Source organism: Anabrus simplex, chromosome 1 (genome assembly GCF_040414725.1).
Source record: "Anabrus simplex isolate iqAnaSimp1 chromosome 1, ASM4041472v1, whole genome shotgun sequence".
NCBI classification, from domain to species: Eukaryota; Metazoa; Arthropoda; class Insecta; order Orthoptera; family Tettigoniidae; genus Anabrus; species Anabrus simplex.
Window position 1 is genome coordinate 1,551,411,407 of NC_090265.1, and position 25,791 is coordinate 1,551,437,197.

General features: G+C 39.5%; 1 protein-coding gene across 3 annotated transcripts in view; it reads right to left on the minus strand.

Moving 5' to 3' along the window:
• Nucleotides 1-25,791, minus strand: part of LOC136880312 (uncharacterized) — a 1,092,102-nt gene that overhangs the window by 248,756 nt on the left and 817,555 nt on the right. For 2 of the 3 annotated variants that reach the window (XM_068229157.1, XM_067153292.2), the window contains one exon: nucleotides 77-126. The exons of the other annotated variant lie outside the window; for it this stretch is intronic. The gene's annotated coding sequence lies outside the window, so the exon portion shown is untranslated. The remainder of the gene's footprint in view (nucleotides 1-76; nucleotides 127-25,791) is intronic. 3 annotated transcript variants of the gene reach the window in all.

Consider the following 25,791-nt stretch of genomic DNA (forward strand, 5'->3'; position numbering starts at 1 on the left):
AAAACAAACTTTTAGGGAGATTATGAACAATTGATGTGGGAAAGGTTTACAAATTGAAAGAAGTAGATCTACTTACGGAACAGTATCGGAGAATTGGAGTGGAAAATATAACTGATGTTCAATGTCCTGAAACAAACAACAACCAATTTTATGAGTGAAAGACAATTGATTTATATAAAAGTAATTGATTTATACAAAAGTAATTGATTTATATAAAAGTAATTGATTTATATAAAAGTACTGTTCAGCGAGTAATCGAGCTCGAAGTCATCTTAAGAAATACGAATCTAAAATATTCACTGTGATTATTATTATTATTATTATTATTATTATTATTATTATATAATTCACAATTTTATAATTGGGTTTATGAGCTTCTTCGGTACAATGTACATGGAAGAAGTACTATTTGGTACATACGGATATATGCTTCATACATACCGGTATATACTTAACATTGTTGACAAATAGACATGACAGATATTTATGAGATATTTACTATATACAAACGGCCAAAATTATTAGTGGACGATTTTCATTAGTCCTCTGTGTATGGTGGATGGTTCATGCCAATAAACTTTCTTAGTATATGGCAAGTGGCCAGGATTGCTGCTTTTTATAATTCTCTGTAAGTGAGAGGGTGGAGATTAAGGGCTTCAATGCTCCTATGTAGTGTCTTTGGTATAATACCATTACATCCAATCACTACTGGAAGTATGATCACATTGTCAAGTTTCCACATGGTTTTTATCTCTGTGACGAGATCTGTGTATTTGGAAATCTTCTCTGTATGTGTTGATTGAAGGTTGTGAGTATTAGGGCATGCTATGTCAATTATGAAGCAGATTTTCTTGTTTTTATCTACAGAAGTGATGTCTGGTCTATTGCAGGTAATAGTTTTATCTGTGATGATACTTCTATCCCAGTAAATTTTGTAATTTTCACTTTCCAAGACCGATTGGGGTTTGTACTTCCAATATGCTGTGGTACAATGGATTAGGTTACTTTGTCGGGCTAATTTCTGGTGAATGATTTTTGCAATTTGGTCATGTCTGTACTTGTAGTCTGTGTTTGCCATTAATTGACAACCTGAGGTTATGTGCTGGATGGTTTCTGGAGATGTATTACATCGTCGGCACAGATCTGAATAGACAGACGGATCATGTAGTATATGCTTTCTGTAGTTCCTTGTGGCAATGACTTGATCTTGTATGGCGAACATGAGGCCCTCTGTTTCTGGGTATATATCCGAATGTGTCAGCCACTCATGCGACGCTTGTTTGTCGATATATGGCTGATTTAACTCATTTGGATACCGCCCATGAAGATGTTTCTTTTTCCATAGAACGATCTTTTCCTCATTTGTAGAGAGGAATCTGTGAAGTGAAGTGCACTATGTAGGGCCGAGGTTTCTGATTTATGTTTGAAATAGCACTTTAGTGATGTAATTTGTTCATTGTGTAATTTCTCAAGGTCTATTAGTCCACGACACCATCAGAAGCAGGCAGAGTCAGTCTTTCTGAGGCTGATTTTGGATGATGCATGTTGTGTTTTGTCAGTAACACATTCAATTTCGTTTGAAGATCCTTCAACTCAGTTGTAGTCCACTTTATAACTCCAAATGAGTATGTGAGAACGGGTATAGCAAACGTGTTGATGGCCTCAACAATGCTTTTTCCTGTGAGCTTAAAACGTACGATTCGTCTTACTCGTTCAATATATGTCAGTCTCAATGCCTGTTTTGTGTCCTTGTGTTGAATCCTGGCTGATTGGTTATGTCCAAGATATCGATATGTTTCATTTGTTGTCAGTGGTGAGATATCTGTTGCTTCAGAGTGGATGCCCTGTGCCGAGAAAGAGCCCCTCCTAATTGTCTGAGTAGCACATTTATCAAGTCCAAATTTCATGCAGATGTCTGTGGAGAAAGTGTGGGTAATTGAGACAAGGTGTTCAAGTTGTCTTTGTGATGCAGCATACAGTTTCAGATCATCCATATACAGCAGATGTGAAATTTTGTAGATTGTTCTTTGCTTATTTTTGATAGTGAATCCATATGTTGTTGAACTCAGTAAGTCTGACAGTGGGTTCAGAGGAAGACAAAACCATAGCGGACGGAGGGAATCCCCTTGGAAAATGCCTCTTTTAATTGGAATGAGGTCAGTTACCACACATTCTTCTCCGTTGCGGAGGTTAATAGTAGTTTTCCAAGTCTGCATGGTAGTTGCTAGAAATGTCACTATTTTAGGATCAACTTTATATACTCTAAGGACCTCAACAAGCCAGGAATGTGGCACTGAGTCGAATGCCTTTCTGTAATCTATGAAACAAGTGTGCAAATTTCGGTTGATATGGCATGCTTGTTCCATGATTAGGCCTATACTATCAATTATTAATTGTTATTTACAGCCTTTTCTTAACCGTTTGCAGCCCTTTTGTTCCTCAGCGATTATTATTATTATTATTATTATTATTATTATTATTATTATTACTGTTATTATTATTATTATTATAGCTCCGTATCTGTATCCCTGTTATCGAAAACTTGCCTTTATTAAGTAGTGTTACATATTTATTTTAGCCTTACCATCAACTTACACAAACGTACAATACTAGGAATAATATTCCCCAAAGTAAAATCTGAATAAGAGGTTTCGAGTCTTCAGAAGTAGTGATTTTACTGAATTTCTCGTCTTCCTGACGGGGAATCAAATCCATGTGTTTCTTGACGTACGAGCTCACATTTTCGTCAAAGTAAAATAGTAGTAGTAGTAGTAGTAGTAGTGAGAACAACGTGAACGTTGGTTATGCGTGAATGTGGGGTTTGCTATTAAGTGAATACATCCAATTTCACGCTCCGAATGGAATGGTAGACTTCCGTATCTTCCCCGCGGTAATATTGATTTCTCTGAAGTGTGACGCGGAAGTCAGCCTAAACTTTCTCCGCCGTTCCAACAGAGAAGCAAAATTCACACAGAGCCGTAAAGATATCCTAATGCATTTTTCTTACGACACTTCGGGGAGATATTATAGGATCAATGAGACATTCAAAACATTTCTGTTTTGAGAACGTGTTTGTGACTTTTAATGCTGATATATGGGATGCTCACAACAATGTCTCATGAGGCAAAAAAAGAAATCAACGATTCCGTACTGGGTGATACATTATATCTACGATGCATCAAAATCAAGAGCAAAGCAAGCTTGTAATTTTACGTGACTGATGATATCACGTTAATATGGAGGGAATGAAAATCAATGGAGTGGAAGACAAAATGATAACGTTTGCTGATAACATAGCTGTCACTGAGGAGAATGGACAGAAATTAAAAACAAAACATTAGCAAGAATGAACAAGATGTTGAAAGAGAATTCAAACATGAAAATTAATACAAACAAGACTGGAATTATAGTATACAACCGCCAACATATTGCAGTCGACGTAGAATTAATTATTTAGCGCTGACAAGTAAATACCTGTACGTACTTAGGCAGTAAAATCACTTCAAACAGAAAAAATCAGCCACACATAAAAAGCAGAATCGCACAGGCAAATATCGCCTATTATAGGAAAAGGGTGCTGCTTACATCAAAGAATCCAAATGTGGAGACTAACAGGAGATTTATAAACTGCTATATCTGGAGTGTGGCCTTGCATGGCTCAGAAACGTGGACTGTTGGTGCATGCGATAAGAAACGTCTGGAGACGTTTGGTATGTGGTGCTGGAGCAGGATGGAAAAGAGAAGATGTAGGAGCAGGTTTATTTGAGAAAATCAAGAGATTAACAGATGGGAGTGGATGAAAAGAATTTATGCCAACCATTCTTCGGACTGAAAATTAAGAAGAAGGTGATATCACGGCCGGTTCGCAGCCTAGCGGGAGAGCGCCTGCCTCTCACCCGGAGACACCGGGTTCAATTCCCTTCCACGTCAGAGATTTTTATCTGGACCTGAGGGTTGGTTCCTGGTCTACTAAGCCTACGAGATTGCAACTGATAGAGCTATCTGACAGTGAGATGGCGACTCCGGTCTAAAAAACCAAAAATAACGGCCGACAGGATTTATCGCACTGACCATGCATCACCCTGTAATCTGCAGGCGTTCGGGCTGAGCAGCTTGGTAGGTCAAGGTCCTTCAGCACTCTAGTGATATGAGGTTTGTTTTTTGTTTGTTTTGTTTTGGTGATATCACGATCAGATCCACAGGACCTGTACTTTTACGAGTGTTCTGTACCGCAGATATATGACCTTTCATTTCAAATATCGCAAATGTGTCGGCTGGGATTCGAACCGTGGCAGCTTTTATGTGAACCCAATGACTATGCTACTCGGCTATTAAACCCCTCACACCACGAACCACACAGCAGGACTTACGAATAGTAGTGTCAGAATAAGTGAACACCATGCTAGTTAAGGAGAGTTGTGGGTGATTGTGCCTTATGCGTATATAGATTGTAACGCACTACAAACCTACTATAATACGTTCGAAGACGAGGAAGCAAGAGAGGGAAGATTTAAACACACTGTTCGTCGGAAATTTGAATAATTTTGTTCCGAAGAAATTAGCGTCCATGATGAGGTGGGGTCACGACAACGATATTCCGTCCTGAACAAAGACACTCCGCATTGACAAACTTGCCTTTTAATTACTGTAAGCTTGCAGGAGCAATTCTCGGCTCATTTGACTGGTATTTAATAATACGAGCCGGTAGATTTACTCGGAGTTGGCGTTTCTTAATTATCAACAGAATTGAAGTGACGTTACACACGTATCATCATTAACGACGTTCAGTAGCTTTTCGTGAAGCATCTCATCTCCAATAAATCGTTACGGCGATGTAACAAGTGACCAGGTGAAATGTAGCCGACAAGATGTCCTGCACTACACCTCTCTGAATGTTCGCAGAAACATAATTTGTCCTTGATAAAACTGTCCGATTGTTCCCAAATTTGTATACTGAAGAGATTTTTGGGAACACTAATATTTTTCCCACCCTGCATAATAAGAATAAACCATGTGTTAAAATAATAACACAATAGAAGCTACAAAAAATAAAATATGTACCCTCAGCATAGTACCACCAATAATCAATATTTAATTAAGCTGAATGAATATTGAAAAAACAAGATCTTCAGAAAATACGGACGGTGTACAAAGTGAATTCAGAAAACTTATTTTTACGGAGCTAAATATTTCTTTTGGTCTGATACTGAATCACCTGTTAGTTGCCAGCAATTTTCTGCTGCTACAGAAAAAGCCCACTTCGCGTAAAGTGAACTGTATTATTCCTTCACTTCAGTGACCTAGTACTTCACAGTTACAGTAATTACATAATACACATTCGTTATATAGGTTATGTAATAATAATAATAATAATAATAATAATAATAATAATAATAATAATAATAATAATAATGTAATAATCGTGATTTGATCAAGATGAATTTGGATACAATTAAAAGATTGTGCTGCACGAATATCCTATAATAATAATAATAATAATAATAATAATAATAATAATAATAATAATAATAATAATAATAATAATAATAATGTTATTTGTTTTACGTCCCACTAACTACTTTTTAAGGTCTTCGGAGACGCCGAGGTGCCGGAATTTAGTCCCGCAGGAGTTCTTTTACGTGCCAGTAAATCTACCGACACGGGGCTGTCGTATTTGAGCTCCTTCAAACACCACCGGACTGAGCCAGGATCGAACCTGCCAAGTTGGGGGTTATAAGGCCAGCGCCTTAACCGTCTGAGCCACTCAGCCCGGCATTATCCTATCTTTCAAGGAAGACGTAATCATTACACTACTTCAATAAATTTCGAGAAATCTACTGGCAATATTAATAGATATGGGTAGAATTTTATCGAGGAATTAGATTAAGACAGATGGTGAGGAACGGAGGAGGGAGGGTATGGTTCTTGTTGCTCACATTGGTACCAACAACGTAAGGAAAGCAGGAATAGGAATAGGAATAGGTACTAATATATTTGGGGACGTGTGCGACCTGTTTATGGCAGCGCGGGAGAATTTTAAGGGAGTGGATATTGTTATCAGTGAGATACTGTGTATGAATGATACTGAATGGAGGGTGATCGTGGATTTAAATGAGACTATGGAGTGGATATGTAGGATATATAGTTTGAGATTTGTAGATCATAATGCGTGGGTAGGTAGGAGATAGGGATTTTAGTTCAGACGGCCTTAACTTGAACCGCATGTGTACGTACAGGGAGTTTGTTTAGAAGTGTTGTAGGGAGGTACATTCAAGGTAGACTAGGGAGCGGTGATGAGAGTACAGGTAGCTGGAAGTCAGGTGAGGATGACATAAATTGTAGAATTTTTGTACGGAAAATAATAGAATGAAGTCATTATCTATATACATTTACCAGACATTGTAATAGGATTTCAATGACGGCTGAGAAGTGGAAATTAAGCCATTCCCTCGGCGATTATATAGGTACACAATTCATAAAATCATCTAAATTGAGTACTCATTTTGTTGGCACTTTCTCGCCCTTGGTGGCTTTTAAGGCTTGGTCCTACTAATCCTTATTCAAGGAATCGTATCCCAGTCTGCCATTATAAAAGGGACGGCCAGTTACCTGCTAATAATTATATTGACCGTGCGATCAGCAGCCTTGCTTAAGACAGCTAGAGTGCTGGGCAACAAGTGAGGTAGGCTTCTTCAGCGTAGACCATCTGACTTTATAAACCATCAGTGGCTAACGGAGATACTTATTTTCCCGTGTACTAGAATGTTAATTTGAGGGTTATGCCGTACCTGCTTCGTTTTTTAATGTAGGGACTTTACTAAGATAATTTATTTCTGTACCATGTAGCTTTTCTAGCTCCTTCAAACAGAGAGTGTGGACCCACGTTTTCTTTTCCTCTATTCTGGTTTCTTAGACTAGGATTTCCAAAATGTATCCGTAACTTTCACTTTTCGGCTGTTCATTTTATTTCCTTCTAGTCACAAGGCAGTATGGGGTTATCTTCTGTTTATCTGGGCCTCGTGTCCCATTAGGTTTTATTCTTATGTAACGTCAAGGGATTGCTTGGGTGGTTTCTTTGTATTAGCCTATTTTCTAAATTTTCTTTCTGATTGTATTTCGTAATATAACTTATTCATTGCCTGCATTGTAGCATGAACCTATCTCCTGATTATTTGCAGATTCTTCCCGTTTATATGTGTGTATTATCGTCGGCTTCGCTGAGAAATAAAAAGGGTGGCGAGTGTCAGTAGAGTGTATACTATTATGTAAAGGCTCGTAGGCCTCGAAAATTGATTGTGTGCTTGTTAGTAATGAAGCTCTGAGAGCACTCAGCTTGTTAAGTTACTTACCTAGTTATCAGTTGTTATTAAAAGTGATCGATCACTCACCGCTGTTACCGTGGTTTTGCTGAAGCAAAGAGAATCAAAAGAGAAGGAAGAAAAGATATAAATTTTTTTTTTTCCTTTATGTGGTGAATTATTTGCCCAGACCTATGGCCCTGCCGTCTCTTCCCCCACCATAATACTAATTATTATACTACTTATACATAATAATAATAATAATAATAATAATAATAATAATAATAATAATAATAATAATAATAATAATAATAATAATAATAATAATAATAATAATAATAATAATTGTTACGGGGATACCCGTGGAGCAGAAAGAGGTTAAAGCAGGTGTCAGGGTGAATGGGTCTAACTACAAAATCAAAATTAATTTAAAACTGTAACAAAGGTTATACTTTTTTCTCTTTTAAAACAAAACCAACAAATAACAATGTCACAGGTACCGGTAGCAAAAACAAGTCTAGTAAAGACAAGATTGATGGTATAAACAGAACTTGGGCTTCAAGTCCTCACTTAACAATTCCTGTGTTACACACTTAGCTTTACAAAGATCACCATTTTATGCAAGGACAGAACACCCCTCAATGCATGGAGCACTTGCTCCCAATTTTTAATATCAAGCCTCCTAGAGGCACTTTTACAACACTAGAAAAGAGCTGACACGCTCTCAGTTTTTTCAAGCACATTCAAGGCAATATCAGAACCTTACAATTAGTTGCCATCAAGGGACAACTTACAACAATGATCCAGGGATATCTTGTGCCCAACCTACAGGGCCTTCGTGTAAAAGAAATAACAGTTAAATAAATGGTCCGAACACAAAATGAAAGGAGGCGAATGCTTGCACTCCTCGATGTGACTTCTTAAAACCTAAAGGGCACTAGGCCGAAGGCACAGGGGCTATTCCCAAACTATGGAGGTTACTCGTATAAGAATAATTTAAGACATTGCGGAAAGGAAGAAAACCAGTTACAAAACGTAGTCATCTCAAACCAATATGAAGGGGAGCTGGAGAGGGTAAATCACTCTCTATCCCCGAATTACAGTTACAGATTTTAGGAAATTTTCACATTAGCCGGCAGAACTTACATTTTAGAGAAGTAGGTTACATATTAAATGTTCGGACCTATCCCTCGGGTTAAACTTCGGAGTTAGCAAGAAATAAAGATGTTAAACGGCCATTACCTCGCTGAAGACCTGTGGCCTGAAGAAATAGGCACCTCCCGCCTCCTGCTTGACACACACACTAAGTTAGATGTTGATCAAATGGCCAAGAGCCGTGAAAATCCGCATTTTATAAACCCTCGGGGAAAGTTCGAGACTTTTTATTGGCTAACGTAAAGTTACGCACCAAATCGAAGAAGAAGCCCGTGATATGCCGAAAATTAATTAGAAAAATTAGTGATTGGCTGAATTCAAAACTGGCGGAAAGAAAAGATCAATATTGCCAACCCAAAAATGAATGAACATAATTTAGTAAAGAATAAACTTATGAATGCAAAATTTCTTCAAATAAAGTTCCTTCACTTCTCACCAGGGTGCATGATCATATTTTTTGTAGTGACATCTGTTGCAGAAAGGCCAAACTTCTTGATAAATGATAAACAAAACACGTAGAATTTCATACAGTACTAGAAACTTCACAATCACAAAATTAAGGTGGTGACATCTTCTGAGTAAAAGTTTAAGTAGGTCTAGTTTCAAATTCAGTGCTTCTCCTGTAGAGGAGATTTTATTGGCGCAAGATTTAAATGCGCGGCGTAGAGGCGTACCTCCCGGTAAAATAATTAATAATAATAATAATAATAATAATAATAATAATAATAATAATAATAATAATAAAGGATACTTGTATTGATTTTACGTCTCACTAACTACTTTTACGGTTTCCGGAGACGCTGAGGTGCCGCAATTCCGCCCCGCAGGAGTTCTTTTACATGCCAGCAAATCCATGAAGCTGACGCATTTCAGCACCTTCAAATAACACCGGACTAAGCAGGATAGAACCTGCCAACTTAAGCTCGGAAGGCCAGCGCTCTATCATCTGAGCTACTCAGCCCGACGGCGTGATTTGAATCGCGACACGTGGGTATTTTGGATTGATAAAAGTCACGCACTTTTGGCTCGATTCCACGTAAATGAGGAGGCTTTGATCACAATATCAACAGTGATGAAAAACTACAAACTTGCTTGCTTGCTTCTCATCTGAAATAGACATGTGTGATAACTTCGAAATGTGAATGATATAGAGGAAGGCTATGAAGGGTATCCCTGTGGTAATCTGTAGAAGTGTTGATTTAACATGCAAATTAAAGAGCTGAAATTCTCTACGGTAGGATGATCAAACGTTTCGGTGAACATCAGGAGTCCGCTCTACTGATGTCGCTATGATCACACCGAACATATTACCGACGTACTGTACATAAGGGGATTGATACTGAGCGACACGGGTGAGGTAATATTGTGACCTGGCTGACTCATTCTCTATTGACTTCGTTCTAGCTTACCGGTACCTCATTTGATTTTATATGCAAAGAGCAACAAAGAACCGGTGAATAGATGTGCCACACAACAGCACCTCGCTAGTAATTAATATTTTATCAATTTTAAACTTCAGTAATCAACACAACACCTCAACAATCGACAAAAAAGCATCAAATTACCACCTTATAAATAAACGTTTGCATCGTATGTCACACACACATACATATACAAGGTCCGCCAGAAAAATGTATACACCCTTTATGGAACAAAAACTATGTACTGTGTGTTTTTTACATTTAAATTTTGATTACAGATGTAGTACTGTTTTCAGCTAAACATATGGTTACATGAGATGTTCAAAATGTTCACTGTTGGCTGCCAGCCACATAGCAGAACGGCGAGCGGTCACTGCAACTACGTCCGTCAGTATTTGAATTGGGATCTCTGCACATGCCGCTGTAATCTCCTGGCGAAGGGCCTCAAGCGTGATTGGCTTACGTCGATAGACTTGATTTTTCACAGTTCCCCACAAGTCAAAGTCCATAGGGGTAAGATCTGGCGACCGTGGGGGAACTAAATGGACCCTCGTCATCCAATCCATTGTCCCGGCAGATTGTCATTCAGGAAATCTCGTACTGCTACATGGTAGGGTTGTGGTGCCCCGTCCTGTTGGTAGAAGACTTCATCATCGGCTCCATAAAGCTCACGTACAGCTGGTAAATTAATGTGCGTAACATTTCCAACAACACAATGCTCCAGTAACAGTACCATCAAACAGAAAGGGTCCTAGTAAGCCCTTCGACGACAGTCCACACCAAACATTAACCCTTGGTAGATTGACCGCCTTGTCCACATGAACATGCGGATTTTTCCGGAACCCAGTAGACACAGTTATGTCGATTCACTGTTCCATAAAGTTTAATCCGGGCTTCATCAGACCACACTAACTTCGTCAGTAATTGTTCATCTGGGGTTAACATTCGCTGATACCATTCGTAAAATTGGATTCGACGATCGGGATAGTCCTCGTTAAGCACATGCAGTAATCATGGGATGTACACTTTCCACACAGCTGTTTTCAAAATTCATTCGACACTTGTACTGCTAATCCCCACTTCCCGTGCACATTGCGTAGCAGACTTGATATGGTACAGACGTGCACATTAATGGTGTCCCGACATAAACAATCAACACTGCCCCACTCCAGTACTGAAAAGAAGGGGAGAGATTGAAGGGGTAGTGTTGAAGGCCAATCCAGTACAAAACATGGGGAAAGGGAGTGAAGGGGTAGTGTCGAAGGCACGATGACTCACCTTCTCGCTTAACGCATTGCTGCATGGACTGCATGCAGACAGCCCGCTACAAGACTTCGTTGTGATCGAAATGGGCACAGTGGCGGATGTATTGAAGTACAGCATTAGGTTTCCTACTCGTCCGGCCGCCCCGGGTTCGATTCCCGGCCGGGTCAGGGGGTTTTAATTCTAAGTGATTATATCCCTGGCCTGGGGACTGCGTGTTAGTGTCGTCCTTAACGTTCCTCACATTCAACACTCAACACTTCCGCAATTCCAATTACATACAGGTTCATATATTGTACAAGTAAGGGCAAAAGAACTTTGTTGGTCGACGCCCCGAACAAATAGCATTTTAACATTAAAAAAAGATTAAAAACTGCCTACTCTGTTAATTACAGTATTAAGAGGTAAAGGAGGTTTTTAACCGAAAAGTATTTTATACTAGTTAGGAATATTTTGTAGCTGCGTTATATCGGGTCTACCAATCCTTCTTCACCTCGTTCTAGCCATATTTCTATCCATCTCCAAACTGTCTAAAGACTGCATGGTATTGCTTGTGCTATTGCTTGGGGGACCATGTGAGCCTCCCACATGCCAATAATACGGCCTCGATTCACCTGTGATAGGATAGGAGCCATCTTATTACAATGTTACAGTATAACGCCGGAATACATACACTGTGTATTCAGCACTACCTGTTCACTCCCTTCCACTCCTTTTCAGTACTGGAGTGGCCTTCAACACTATCCCTTTACTCTCTCCCCTCCTTTCCAGTACTGGAGTGGGGCAGTGTTGATTGTTTATGTCGGGACACCATTAATGTGCGTGCGTGTACGTTTGCCTTTTCTGAACTCTTCACGTTCCTAGCGAACTCTTGTATCTATTGCGAACTGTTAATCTTTCCCATCATGTGTTGTTAGCACTACGTAATCTTTCCTTATTCCGGTAGATGGCATCTCGCGCGTTAGCATAGTTCAAAGCATTTCTTTTCTACACCGGTCTTGTTGGGTTATCTTTCTGGTTGGTTGTGTGGGAAGTTTTTGACTTGAGAAGATGGAAGGATTGGATTTCCAAGTCGTCTTTGTGGCATTTAAAATATATTTTAACAGTTTCAAGACGTCTTTCTATATACACTGACTGACAGAGCAAATGCAACACCAAGAAGGAGTGGTCAGAACTTTATGCCAATTTCAGGGTAGACTGACGTCACTGAGGTATTCTCATGATGTGAAATGCGCCGCTGTGCTGCGCACGTAGCGAACGATAAATGGGACACGGCGTTGGCGAATGGCCCACTTCGTACCGTGATTTCTCAGCGACAGTCATTGTAGAACGTGTTGTCGTGTGCCACAGGACACGTGTATAGCTAAGAATGCCAGGCCGCCGTCAACGGAGGCATTTCCAGCAGACAGACGACTTTACGAGGGGTATGGTGATCGGGCTGAGAAGGGCAGGTTGGTCGCTTCGTCAAATCGCAGCCGATACCCATAGGGATGTGTCCACGGTGCAGCGCCTGTGGCGAAGATGGTTGGCGCAGGGACATGTGGCACGTGCGAGGGATCCAGGCGCAGCCAGAGTGACGTCAGCACGCGTCAGCCAAGCGGTGGCAGCCCCGCACGCCACGTCAACCGCCATTCTTCAGCATGTGCAAGACACTCTGGCTGTTCCAATATCGACCAGAACAATTTCCCGTCGATTGGTTGAAGGAGGCCTGCACTCCCGGCGTCCGCTCAGAAGACTACCATTGACTCAACAGCATAGACGTGCACGCCTGGCATGGTGCCGGGCTAGAGCGACTTGGATGAGGGAATGGCGGAACGTCGTGTTCTCCGATGAGTCACGCTTCTGTTCTGTCAGTGATAGTCACCGCAGACGAGTGTGGCGTCGGCGTGGAGAAGGGTCAAATCCGGCAGTAACTGTGGAGCGCCCTACCGCTAGACAACGCGGCATCATGGTTTGGGGCGCTATTGCGTATGATTCCACGTCACCTCTAGTGCGTATTCAAGGCACGTTAAAGCCCACCGCTACGTGCAGCATGTGCTGCGGCCGGTGGCACTCCCGTACCTTCAGGGGCTGCTCAATGCTCTGTTTCAGCAGGATAATGCCCGCCCACACACTGCTCGCATCTCCCAACAGGCTCTACGAGGTGTACAGATGCTTCCGTGGCCAGCGTACTCTCCGGATCTCTCACCAATCGAACACGTGTGGGATCTCATTGGACGCCGTTTGCAAACTCTGCCCCAGCCTCGTACGGACGACCAACTGTGGCAAATGATTGACAGAGAATGGAGAACCATCCCTCAGGACACCATCCGCACTCTTATTGACTCTGTACCTCGACGTGTTTCTGCGTGCATCGCCGCTCGCGGTGGTCCTACATCCTACTGAGTCGATGCCGTGCGCATTGTGTAACCTGCATATCGGTTTGAAATAAACATCAATTATTCATCCGTGCCGTCTCTGTTTTTTCCCCAACTTTCATCCCTTTCGAACCACTCCTCCTTGGTGTTGCATTGTCACTGCCAGTCAGTGTATCACGGCCTGTCGAGAATGTTAATTGCTTATGTAATTGAGGTTTTTTATTTTTCTTTAATCTCCTCTTGGTTTTATTATTGCTTAGTTCTGTGCTTACCATGGTTGGGTTAGAAAGGTTTCCCTCATTACATGTGTTTCTAATATATTTGTGTGTTAACTTTGATTTGACACGCTTCTTTCGGTATTTTCCTTTACCGATCCAGTATGTTTGTTTAGAGAACAGAAGGTGACACGGATTCATGTGTGTGTGTATGTGATTGTTAGCTGTGTGCCTTCCGAGACCTTTTACTCATGTCGCTTCATTAACATTCTTCTTGAGCTCATGTTGTATTATTTTATCGCGTGTTCTGTATAATTCATGTCCACTAAATAGGCGTGGTATGCATACAAGCTAACAACGCGATTGGTCTGTTTCTGTGTGTTTTGGTGTTGGAGACACCCCGTCTCTTTAAGATGGACCCCTTTCTGGTTCATATTGTCTGAGCTCGAAAGCGGTTGTTTATTTTGTTATGTGCTGTGCGTTGACGTTCTTATACGTCCCTTTATTCATCGACCTAACCCCTTGGTCTCTGTATGAGCGTGGGTGGTTCTGACGCTTGGATCAGTAATACCTTTTGTGTCTAGTTTAATTATTAATTGTTCGTTTCTCATTGCCGTCAATGGCTTTCTTTACCTATTTTCTAGTTTAATATGTTTTATTATTTGCGGGATGGCTTTCCATTTCATCATAGTTGTTTTGCGTGAAACGATGGTAACTTTCCCTTTTCTCTTTGCTTTAATTTTATGAGCCCGGTGCACCCTTCCCTCTTTTCCCGTTCTAAGCTCTTTTACTTAATGATCCTGTATTCTCGGGGGACGTGGATTTTTATTGTTGAGAGCTTTATGTCTTTCGCTCCCTAAACTTATGGTTGTTTAGACCTGATGTGCATAAAAGAAATACTTCGAACCCACCTAAATTTATATTTTTTATTTAATGATGGTAGATGCCAAGCCCTTGTAACCTAACTTTTCATTACGTCTTTTATGAAGGTAAGCGAGTGTGAAGGTGCGATAAACAGTGGATCTAGTGTATTTTGATTATGGGCCACGTATGGTTAATATTATCTATTTGATTCTTGGCTTCTTTGTTTCGCCTATGCGACCTTTTTTGATTTTCTCTTCATAATAAATTTATGTTCTTGCCCCTATTCCTGTTATATTTTTATTTCTTTGCGTCTCTTATATGTGTGCTATCTGTAAGAGGCCCGGGTCCAGTTCCTGGCAGTCTTTGCTAGTTTTGACCAAATCCACCGCACTGGGTTCTTCGTTTCTTAGTGTCAGTTCAGACTTCTGTGGAGAATTAGCAAAACTTTCCAACACGTGAGCCGACGAAGCAGGACTGGTAGCTGTGCGCGTTCTTTCCGATCTTCCTTTGTGAATATCACAAATCGTTCCATGCGTCTCGAACTTCCCAATAATGCGTTTAATTGTTAGTCGTGTTAGGGGTACTGTTTCAAACTCCCTCCTCCACTGACGTTGCATCTCAACGACATTATCAAACTTGATAAACCACTTCAGAATGTACTTTCCAGCCATTTTGTTTTCCTACTATCGTGATGCATGTACCGACATCTTTTGAGCGAAAGACCATACTACAACATTTAAAAACAATGATAACAGTTGACAATGTCCATATCCCGATATCGTCCAACAAAAAGTGTATACATTTTTCTGGCCGACTCCAACATCTGTTCATTATAAGAACACTGTGCGTCAACAGCTTTCCGGGACTCTTATTCAACGTCACGTGAATAAATTAGCATACTTTAACAGATTTTACACCATCAAGGCAAGAAGCCACTGAACAGAACCACACACTCGAAGGATTACCACGAAATAAAATGACTGCAGTTGAAGACAGAACAAAGACAGACGAAGAGAAAGCCACGTCTTCCTCAAAATCTTTTGAATAAAACCAGGCTTGCGTCAAGAAGTTTGCTTTGATGCGTGCTATACAGAAAGTAAAACTATATAACAGAAGTATCCCTTCAAATTGTGAATATCCAGCATTTATGTAAACATGTAATATATTAGGTTATCCGCTGCTGAGCAGTATCAATGACATAAGTGAATCGATGTTTTCCAAAACAGCCCAAGTCAGGGAAACAGAGTTTGGAGCCTTCCGAGCTTGAGTTGGCAGGTTCTATCCTGGCTCATTCCGGTGGTATATAAAGGTGTAAGAAACAAAGCCCATAACTAAGGGTTAACGAATGCTAATATTTATGCAAACTAAATAGTGGTTTTCAATATTTTATCTTATATTGAGGTTTCTGCTACCGTGACATGTGTTGTTTTTTCAATTATGGGAAATAACTTTTAATTAATCACACAATAATGTATTCTATTCCATTAATTTACATTATATGACCTAAACTTATTTCACTCATAATTATGTTCTCTAGTAGTAGGCCAGTTGAGAATCTCACAATTAAAATCACTATGTTCTGATGGAATGTGCTGAATGATCTTCCTCATGTCTTCCAATTTCTTTTGATCAATAAGCAGTCATAATCCTGGATATTCCAACTGTGTAGAAAGAAGATATCTGAATCACTGGTTCAAAGTTTGAAAGTATGTACCACTATACCATCTATGAAGGATCGAGCTTCAACAGCGTATCCTTTGTCTCTTACGTATGTGAACTGAGTAAAACGAGAAATCAGGAAAAATGTTTTTTTTTATCTCTAGGTACTCCATTGAATGAGTTCATATTTGAATAACAATGGCCAGCAAGTTTTGAAATTGATAATACCTGGAGATTCTACCATCTTAACTCTAAATTTCTTGTCCTTTGTGGATAGCACAATCACTTCAGTACATTCTTTAGGAATGTAACTCTTTTTACCATTGTTTACCATTAGGTAAATAAGAATGCTTTCTCTGTGGAAAATATTTGAATTTTCAATTATTTACATAGATACCAAAGCTAAGAAAGATCTCAGTAGAGTACGGTTACGAATTTGTCCCGTGCAGGAGCCTGAGAAAGAAATGAAGTCGCCTAAAAATCAGGAATTTCATGAATTATTGAACTATACGACTTAATTTGGATGTTTCCGTCCTTGCCCTTCATAATAAATGTAAAATGCTGTCTTGTCAGAACCTAATAATGTCACATTGAATATATTAACTCTCAACTGACGTAGATAGAAAAGATCTCGTACAGTTGCTGCAACTGTATTATCTTTAATGCATTTTTGCTTAATATCTTTTTTTTGGAATAACATTCATTTGTCCTCCTCTTGTAAACCAGCAGTTGTGATAATGAACCACTCTTCGCTCTTTCATTTAAAAATGTACTTTAAATTCTAACAGAGAGTTCTTTGTACTGAGTACATGTGTCCACTTGTGGACACTCAAAAGAGAGACTGAAACTTTCTTTAAATTTACTTCTATACAGGCTGTAAGATACTTCTATCGCAGGATGCTTCTCTTCCAAATATTTATATATTATGAATATGTTCAATTTTGGACTTAGATATTTCAACTTTTTTTCCTGAGTAATAATCGGTGAGGAAAGGGGAAGGGCAGAGTGTGGGGTAGAACTTTTCATCAGGAACATCATAGCACACAGCATAGTTCCTGTTAACCACGTAAATAAGCAGGTGATGTTGGTAGTTGGAAGAACTATCTCTAGAATTATCACAGTGTATCACTATGTATTTTGCCACCGATAATTATCCTTTACTACTGTGCTGGTGTGAATGTTACATGTTACGCGATTCAGGAAGTAAAATCAAGGATTATTTAACAACCTTCATACTGGAAATTTATATAGTTTCCCGGAATACTTTGCAACAATTACAATTGACAGAAAAAGTGCATATATTTCTGACGCAGAACTTTTGTTTGTTGTAATTGAAATTTCCTATAATATTCAACTCTCTCTGTCTTATTCATATCCGAGAGACGGTTTAGGGTCGACGTGCTTTTCATAGTCATTATCATAATTAGAATTGTTTTTTGTTAGATGTTAAAAAATTAATTTTTATCAAATATACGAAGTGATTATAATACCACAGATTACCAACAAAGTACGCTCGAAGCCCACCAAAATTGCCACTACTTACTATGTACAAAATTTCCAGTCAGCCTAAAATCCAAAACCACCATATCTAGTGGAAATACTTCTAAATTGGCAACACTGTGACCTTGGCTGGGTTGCGTGCGCATCGCTTCGTGGAACATCGTATTACTTAGCGACAGATTCATCAAGTTGCTTTCGTTAGTTCGTGTTGACTTGGAATAACTCGTGCTGAGACCGTAAAATACAGCAGTGTGTAATTGAATTAAAATACGACTGCCCACAGACTTTTCACTTACAGTACTACATGTCCCCTTTTCCCGGACACATCCTTTCCATCGAGCCAAAGGGAACATCCGCGCTGATTTTGGGAAATTTCGGGAATGTCCTCTTTTTGGTGTGGCAGTGGGGCATTGTGAACCAAATTTTAATTCAAATCGCGAGTGTTGCCTTCTGTTCTTGATATATGGACAAGTTACAAGCCATAACAAATAGCACTCAGACACGGATATGGACGTTACTACGCTCTATGATAACAGGGTAATACTGCTTTGGTCTTTGAGCAGCCAGTTATCTGAGCCTATTCGTTTTGGAAAATAGCTTTTTACGGCAGCTCAAGTTGTGTATTTCAGCAGTTCACATTCCAGATTTTATAGCACTAATTTAATAATGTCTTCTAGGTTTTGTGTTTAGTACTTATGCATAAGGGCATGTGTGTGTTTAACGACACGTGAGCAAGTTAACAGCCTTCAGATGAGAAGGGACGAAGTAAATCAACTGAAAGTGAGGTGCCTCGCGTTTCCTACAAAGTTCGCCACTAATAAGGACATCTACAAAATGTAAGCTCTTAAAATGTGTCATAATAAAAGAAATGGCAGTACTCATGAAACATAATGTAATCATTCTCCATAGCTTAATTTGAAACTGAAAGTAATTGTGGAATATTGTAGTTTTCTATAAACTATTTTGCTGTATTTTAAACCTAAATAATGTGAAAAAACAGCCTAGACAACGCTACAGAGTTTACATACCGTCTTTACGCCTGTGAAAGCTGTTACCAATGTGAAACATTTCGGCTTAGAACTTGGGTCGGTACTTCAGAGAATTCTCGTTCTTATTGACATGTGTACTGCGGGTCAGTATTCCTCCGACAACGAAATCAACATTGTGATTTTTGCAGGCGCAACGACCGTATTATAAATATTACCCTTGCAAAGCTGATTGATGCGAGTTTTATAGGTCTGTGATGAAGTGTTCTATGTATATATCTCTGAAATGTGGTCATCCCATCTTTCGCTGTTGCACAGAACGGTACTAAAATATTCTGAGACCGTATTGTACATGGTTTACGCAGACTGCTCAACCGTACGGTCTGATATTAACATAATGCTAAACAGTCGCATCACCGTGTTGATATGATCAGCAGTTGTGGAAAATTATGTCATTCATTATCATCCTATGAAAACAACGATACAAATGTGGACATTTACCATTGAATTTTCGTGGCAACGTCACGTGACACGTACATTATTTCAATATAATCTATTACAATTTAAAGTGACCAATGATAACTACAGCGGGAAAGGAATGACATCGGAGTGGGAATGTAAAGCCGGTGGTAAGTGTTGCCAAGTGTCGTGGGAGTGGGAATGTAAAGTCGGTGGTAAGTGTTGCCGAGTGTCATCGGAGTGGGAATGTAAAGTTGGTGGTAAGCGTTGCCGAGTGTCGTGGGAGTGGGAATGTAAAGTTGGTGGTAAGTGTTGCCAAGTGTCGTGGGAGTGGGAATGTAAAGTTGGTGGTAAGTGTTGCCGAGAGTCATCGGAGTGGGAATGTAAAGTTGGTGGTAAGCGTTGCCGAGTGTCGTGGGAGTGGGAATGTAAAGTTGGTGGTAAGTGTTGCCAAGTGTCGTGGGAGTGGGAATGTAAAGTCGGTGGTAAGTGTTGCCAAGTGTCGTGGGAGTGGGAATGTAAAGTTGGTGGTAAGTGTTGCCGAGTGTCATCGGAGTGGGAATGTAAAGTTGGTGGTAAGTGTTGCCAAGTGTCGTGGGAGTGGGAATGTAAAGTCGGTGGTAAGTGTTGCCAAGTGTCGTGGGAGTGGGAATGTAAAGTCGGTGGTAAGTGTTACCAAGTGTCGTGGGATTGGGAATGTAAAGTTGGTGGTAAGTGTTGCCAAGTGTCGTGGGATTGGGAATGTAAAGTTGGTGGTAAGTGTTGCCAAGTGTCGTGGGATTGGGAATGTAAAGTCAGTGGTAAGTGTTACCAAGTGTCGTGGGAGTGGGAATGTAAAGTCGGTGGTAAGTGTTACCAAGTGTCGTGGGATTGGGAATGTAAAGTTGGTGGTAAGTGTTGCCAAGTGTCGTGGGAGTGGGAATGTAAAGTCAGTGGTAAGTGTTACCAAGTGTCGTGGGAGTGGGAATGTAAAGTCGGTGGTAAGTGTTGCCAAGTGTCGTTGGTCGCCTAGCTGCAGGGATGGCTAATTATGTAGCTCTAGCATGAGCAAATCGTACGACACCGTATCATTCCGTACCAATCGAACCGTGTACTTAAATGAGACGTATGATTCCGTGCGGTTGTAATTTAGGAAACTGAAGCCTGATAAGGGTTATGATGGGACAGTTCAACCCTATTCGAGTTCCTCTTTGCAGTAATACCAAACATGGTCATGTTTCAAAACACTGGTAATTTTTTGAAATTTTGTACACTATCTACCTTCTGCCCTAATTATCCTGTATGCTAAAAATGTAAAGCGTAACATTCTCTATTCAGTGATATACACACCGTTAAGTTGAAATTCACATTCAAAAGTCGATATGAAGCAAATTAAGAAATTCTCTCATTTTCAACGTCCGAATAACATTCTCTAAAAGTTGTAGGGTAACCGTTGTGGTAACATCATCTTGGAACTAGGTAGAGAAATCTCAGAATATCGCGCATGCGGGGTCTACATTGATATACTGTGACTTGAGTACTGGCGCCTAGTCTCACAGACCATTTATATTTTTTTCAATACTATTCTAATTTATAACCAACAAATAGTTGGAATTATTTTAATACAAAATGTTTTATAAAGAATGGGTACATTTATAAAACAAACACTTGTGCTACTTTTTAGAGCGCACTTAAAATTCTGAATATTACTGTAAAAATGTGTTATGGTAGTGAATATTACACAACAAAACATGCTGATGCCAGGCATTGCAATTATTTGATAATAAAAATATTTCCTTCCAACAACTTAACTGAACCTCAACACTCTTGAACTCTATTGTAGACAATCGCACTTCGCACTCGAATAATTTCTACACTAAATGAAAAAACATAGACTTATGTATATGTTCTTGGGATTAGAAAAAGAAAGCTCGAGTTTATACCCACAATTCCCTTCTTGTCCTTGTAATGGAGAGAATGTACGTGTGCGAAGTGCGGGTGTCTATAATGGAGTACAGGAATGAAGGGGTTCAGTTAACTATTTTTCGGGAAGAAAAATGTACAATATTGATAGGATGAAACGAAAATGTATATACACATTAATCTACTTATACTTAGGAAATGTACCACACGTACTGTTGGGTTTTCTACGTGGCGACTGAATACAGCATCAGTGCACGTGCTATTCCTCACAGTGGAGGTCATCATCACCATCATCAAACGTGGTTTCATTCCCCTCCCTGAAGGGGAGGGGCAAGCCACCTAATAGATAACGCCTACTCTCTGGCCAGGTAGTGGAAGTGGCTTGGTCGTTGTTTAATTAATAATAATAATAATGTTATTTGCTTTACGTCCCACTAACTACTTTTTCGGTCTTCGGAGACGCCGTTGTTTAATTCAAGGACGAATGTATTAATAATGAAGGGAGAGAAACTTTTGACCAGATGCTGACTAGATCGATGTTCAAATCACCACCAAGTAGATAGATAGTAAATGGCACTCATTCTCACGAAGATTGCGTGCTTATAGCAACGTATAGATGACGCTACTGAGCTAGTATATTTTAATAATAATAATGTTATTTGTTTTACGTCCCACTAACTACTCGTTTACGGTTTTCGGAGACGCCGAGGTGCCGGAATTTAGTCCTGCAGAAGTTCTTTTACGTGCCAGTAAATCTACCGACACGAGGCTGACGTATTTGAGCACCTTCAAATACCACCAGACTGAGCCAGGATCGAACCTGCCAAGTTGGGGTCAGAAGGCCAGCGCCTTAACCGGCTGAGACACTCAGCCCGGCTAGTATATTTTACCCGATTCTTTCTTTCATCTTCTTCCCTGCTGGTCAGGGAGAGAGAACGAGAATAATCTCTAGGGGTTACGGCAGGTGAACCATTAACTTCTCGACGCAGACCATTAAATGAATGCTACAGTGTAACCTGGTGTCCTAATTTATGATAAAATATCTACTGGCTTGCTGGAAAGGACTTAAAATTTTATATTTTAAAATTAAATAAGAAATTGAAAGTCTAATATATGTGCATATATTTAATCAGTTACATAGCAAAAGTTATTAAAGTTATTCAAGTTATTCAAGTTATTAAAACATTATACCCGCATTTACAAATATGTTTTCATTAGAGCAGCGTCTCTTCGTGCGTAAGAAGTATTTTAAATATGAATCAAGTCGTCGAGTGCATGTTGAATTTGTTCGGAACTTTCATGTTGAAGTATTTTTACTTGCGGGTTAGACTGAAAGAAAAGGTTTATAAGACAAATCCTCATACATTAGAGGAACTGGAAGAAAACATTACGAATAAAATCAGAAACATTACAGTCGAAGAACTTACTCGCGTCAATCATAGTGTGGTTTCCAGATAACCTAGGAAAAACGACAGTTCAGGCACCTTTTATAGGTAAGGTTGTATTGTATATACAGTATTTGAAGCAGAGAGTCCGACAGTGTGGCTACAAGCACGCTTGGTGACGGAGGGGCGAATGCATCGTCAAGTGTTAAAAATAAAGCCCTGTATTTAGTTTACACAATAATGTGTCGCAGAGTTCTTCATATGACATTGAAAGTATTTTAATCTAAGAAAATGATAATTGTCATATCGTACAGACGAAACGTAGGTTTTATTTATAGGTATTAAGGCGACAATCCGAAGATAAAAATCGATATTTGGGTCATTTTGGTGGAAATGTTTTTCATGACTGAAATTGAAAGGATTGCGCCTCTTTTTTCTTGTCATGAAGTAATTCCGCTGAATTCAAACAGTTTATCACTGTAATAATGTTTTGTTTGCTAATTGTAATTTGACATTTAAATCCCTTCTTTCACTCATAATATTCTGCCAAATCTAACAAAATTTGTATGGTATATGTATCACAGCTATATTAAGAAACCTGCTTAAGGAATTTTTGATTGCAGAATATTTTCAAGTAGTAGGGACTTTTAAGTCCAAAATTTTAGAACGTAAAAGTTACACAAACTTCAGTACGATATATATCCTTATATAAATTATGTACAGAAAAATCGATACGGTGTGCTTTTAAAAATGTACGGTATTATCTACCTAATTACGAATTTACATTAACGTGTTAATAAATAATAATAATAATAATAATAATAATAATAATAATAATAATAATAATAATAATAATAATAATAATAATAATAATAATAATAATAATAATCGTATGGCCTCAGCTACCGTGTGCAGACATTTCAATTTGACGCCATCTGGCTGTCTGCTCGTCAATTTCGACGTTCCGTTTTACTCTAGGCCCCCACTAGATGGCAGACCGAGTAAACCGAAACTCTCTTGGGCGTCTACGGCTGAGATTTAATGAATTTTGTCGGGTAAACACCAAATGTGTCACCAGAGATCTTTTACATGCCGACATCGTACGACATGGAGTGTCGAATGGACTTTTTTCCGCCCTTCAAAAATCCGACTACCTCCGCCGGGTTTGAACCCGCTATCTTGGATCCGGAGGCCGACACTCTACCGCTGATCCACAGAGACAGCTAACGTGTTAATAAAATTTCACGAAACAAACGGAATTTAAAATTTCAAAAATTGTTTCGGAAATTTTATTAATTGTTTATAAAAGAAAATATAATCGAGTGATATCTCTACTTTTATGCAGGTGACATTCCCACAAAGTTTCGTGAAAATCCATGCATTATGTAAAAATAACTTTTCATCTCCGGGGTGTCCTCTTACAATAATCTGTTTGACTTCAGCAGTCCTCTTCAGTGGATTACCACTAGGACTATGCCCTGGCCAATTAATTTTTCACCATCGAGTGAGTTCAGCCATTAACACTTATTTCCCACAACCGTTGACGTACTTTTCTTACACTGGGTGATAATATGTTGCTCAGAACTCTCCAAAGAATGTGACAGGTATACTGGCGCTAATGTGATGACATTCGTCAAAAATATAAATTACGAACCATACCGGGAGATTTCTAACGACAATATGAGGACTGGTGGAAGCTGAATTTCTCTCGGTGACTTGTGTAATGGAAGGGCTGTCAGAGTTAACTCGCAAGATTTGTGACATTTTCAACATCAAACTACACATACGACTCGGCCTTACAAGAATTCAAAATGAGAAACAACAAAGAAGTGATTCATGTGTTCGGTCGCACAGCATGATTCGAGCATCTGTCTATTCATCTTCGTGTCGGTGAGTTAGTTTTTCTATGGTAGTTTGTCATTTGTAACCACGTTACGGGACATATGAGTAATAATCGTGACGTATTGAGCACAGAGGAAATGTTATACAGGGTGTAAAAATACGGACGCATTTTCACAACAGTATAACTATTTCAAAGGTGTTATAAAAATATAAGATAGGAACAAAACACTACGTCGCTCAGTTTATGTCACGTAGGATTACTATTTCGTCAAAATTGCAGACAACTGGTAAATTAGCATTGTGGCTGCTAACTTAGATTAAATCTTCCAACTTTAAAGGGACTAAACCCGTCAGTCTTTGTACACTCTTTGTGAACATTACCTATTTATGTGGGTACTTCGTAATACAAAATGGAGTGTGTGTGAATGGAAGAGATTAGGTATAATTCTGCAGTTGCACATGGGAGTAGGTACTATTTTTGATAGTTATTTAACGTCATACCAAAAATAAAAACCAAACACACACAAACACACACACACACACACACACAAACACACACACAGGGTTTTCGTGACGGTAGTGTAGGAAATACCCATGCAGGCTTCCGCAACGCAGTATTATTGGAAATGTATGTTTTTATATAAAAATGATATTGGTAAAGAATTGGAATCACACCTGAGGCTTTTTTCGGATGATGTTCCTATATATCGTATAGAGAAATGAGTTATAGGAATGTGAGCGAGTGCAGAATGATCTCGACAATGTTGAGCAGAGAATGATGTGATAGTAAAAGGGGTGAAAATATCAGTTGTAAGTTTAACCAAGGAGAATAGTCTTCTCAGTTTTATTGTATTAATAGGATGAAAGTACCGTATGTTGATCACGTAGGTGTACCTAGGTCTTAATGGTAAGAGAATATCTTCATTGAGAGTACTCACGTAAACGGGATTGTATACAGAGTGTCCCACCCAACTCTGCGACCCCAAATATCTCCGAAATGAAACAAAATATGAAAATTCCAACTGGCCAGGAACGTACCCGGGCTCACACAATGAGAAGGTGTGCACAATCCATAAAGGTGAACAAGTAGCACTTCCAACGCCAAGTTGCGTTTTTAAAAATGGGACATGTATGCTTGTTCTAGCAGAATGAAAACTAGAGCTGTAATTGGTGATAACACACTTGGTTTCACGTTTCTAAACCTCATACGTTCTGAAATACGTGGCCCGTTTCTGACGTAATGCAACGCATGTACTTCTGTGCTCAGAGCAGGAGATGCTTGCACTGGCCTGTAGCCTGCTGTAAACAAACCGATATCAGCTCGGCACGTTCTAGATTCAGTGTACTAGTGTCTCCTGATCTGGTCTGCTGTCATACTGTACCGTAATTCACGTTCGTTCCGGATATTGCTTTCCATATTGACACATTAAACCGTGTTTTCGTGTGGCGTGTAACAATTGCCGTCATCTAGTCGATATGTCGGCC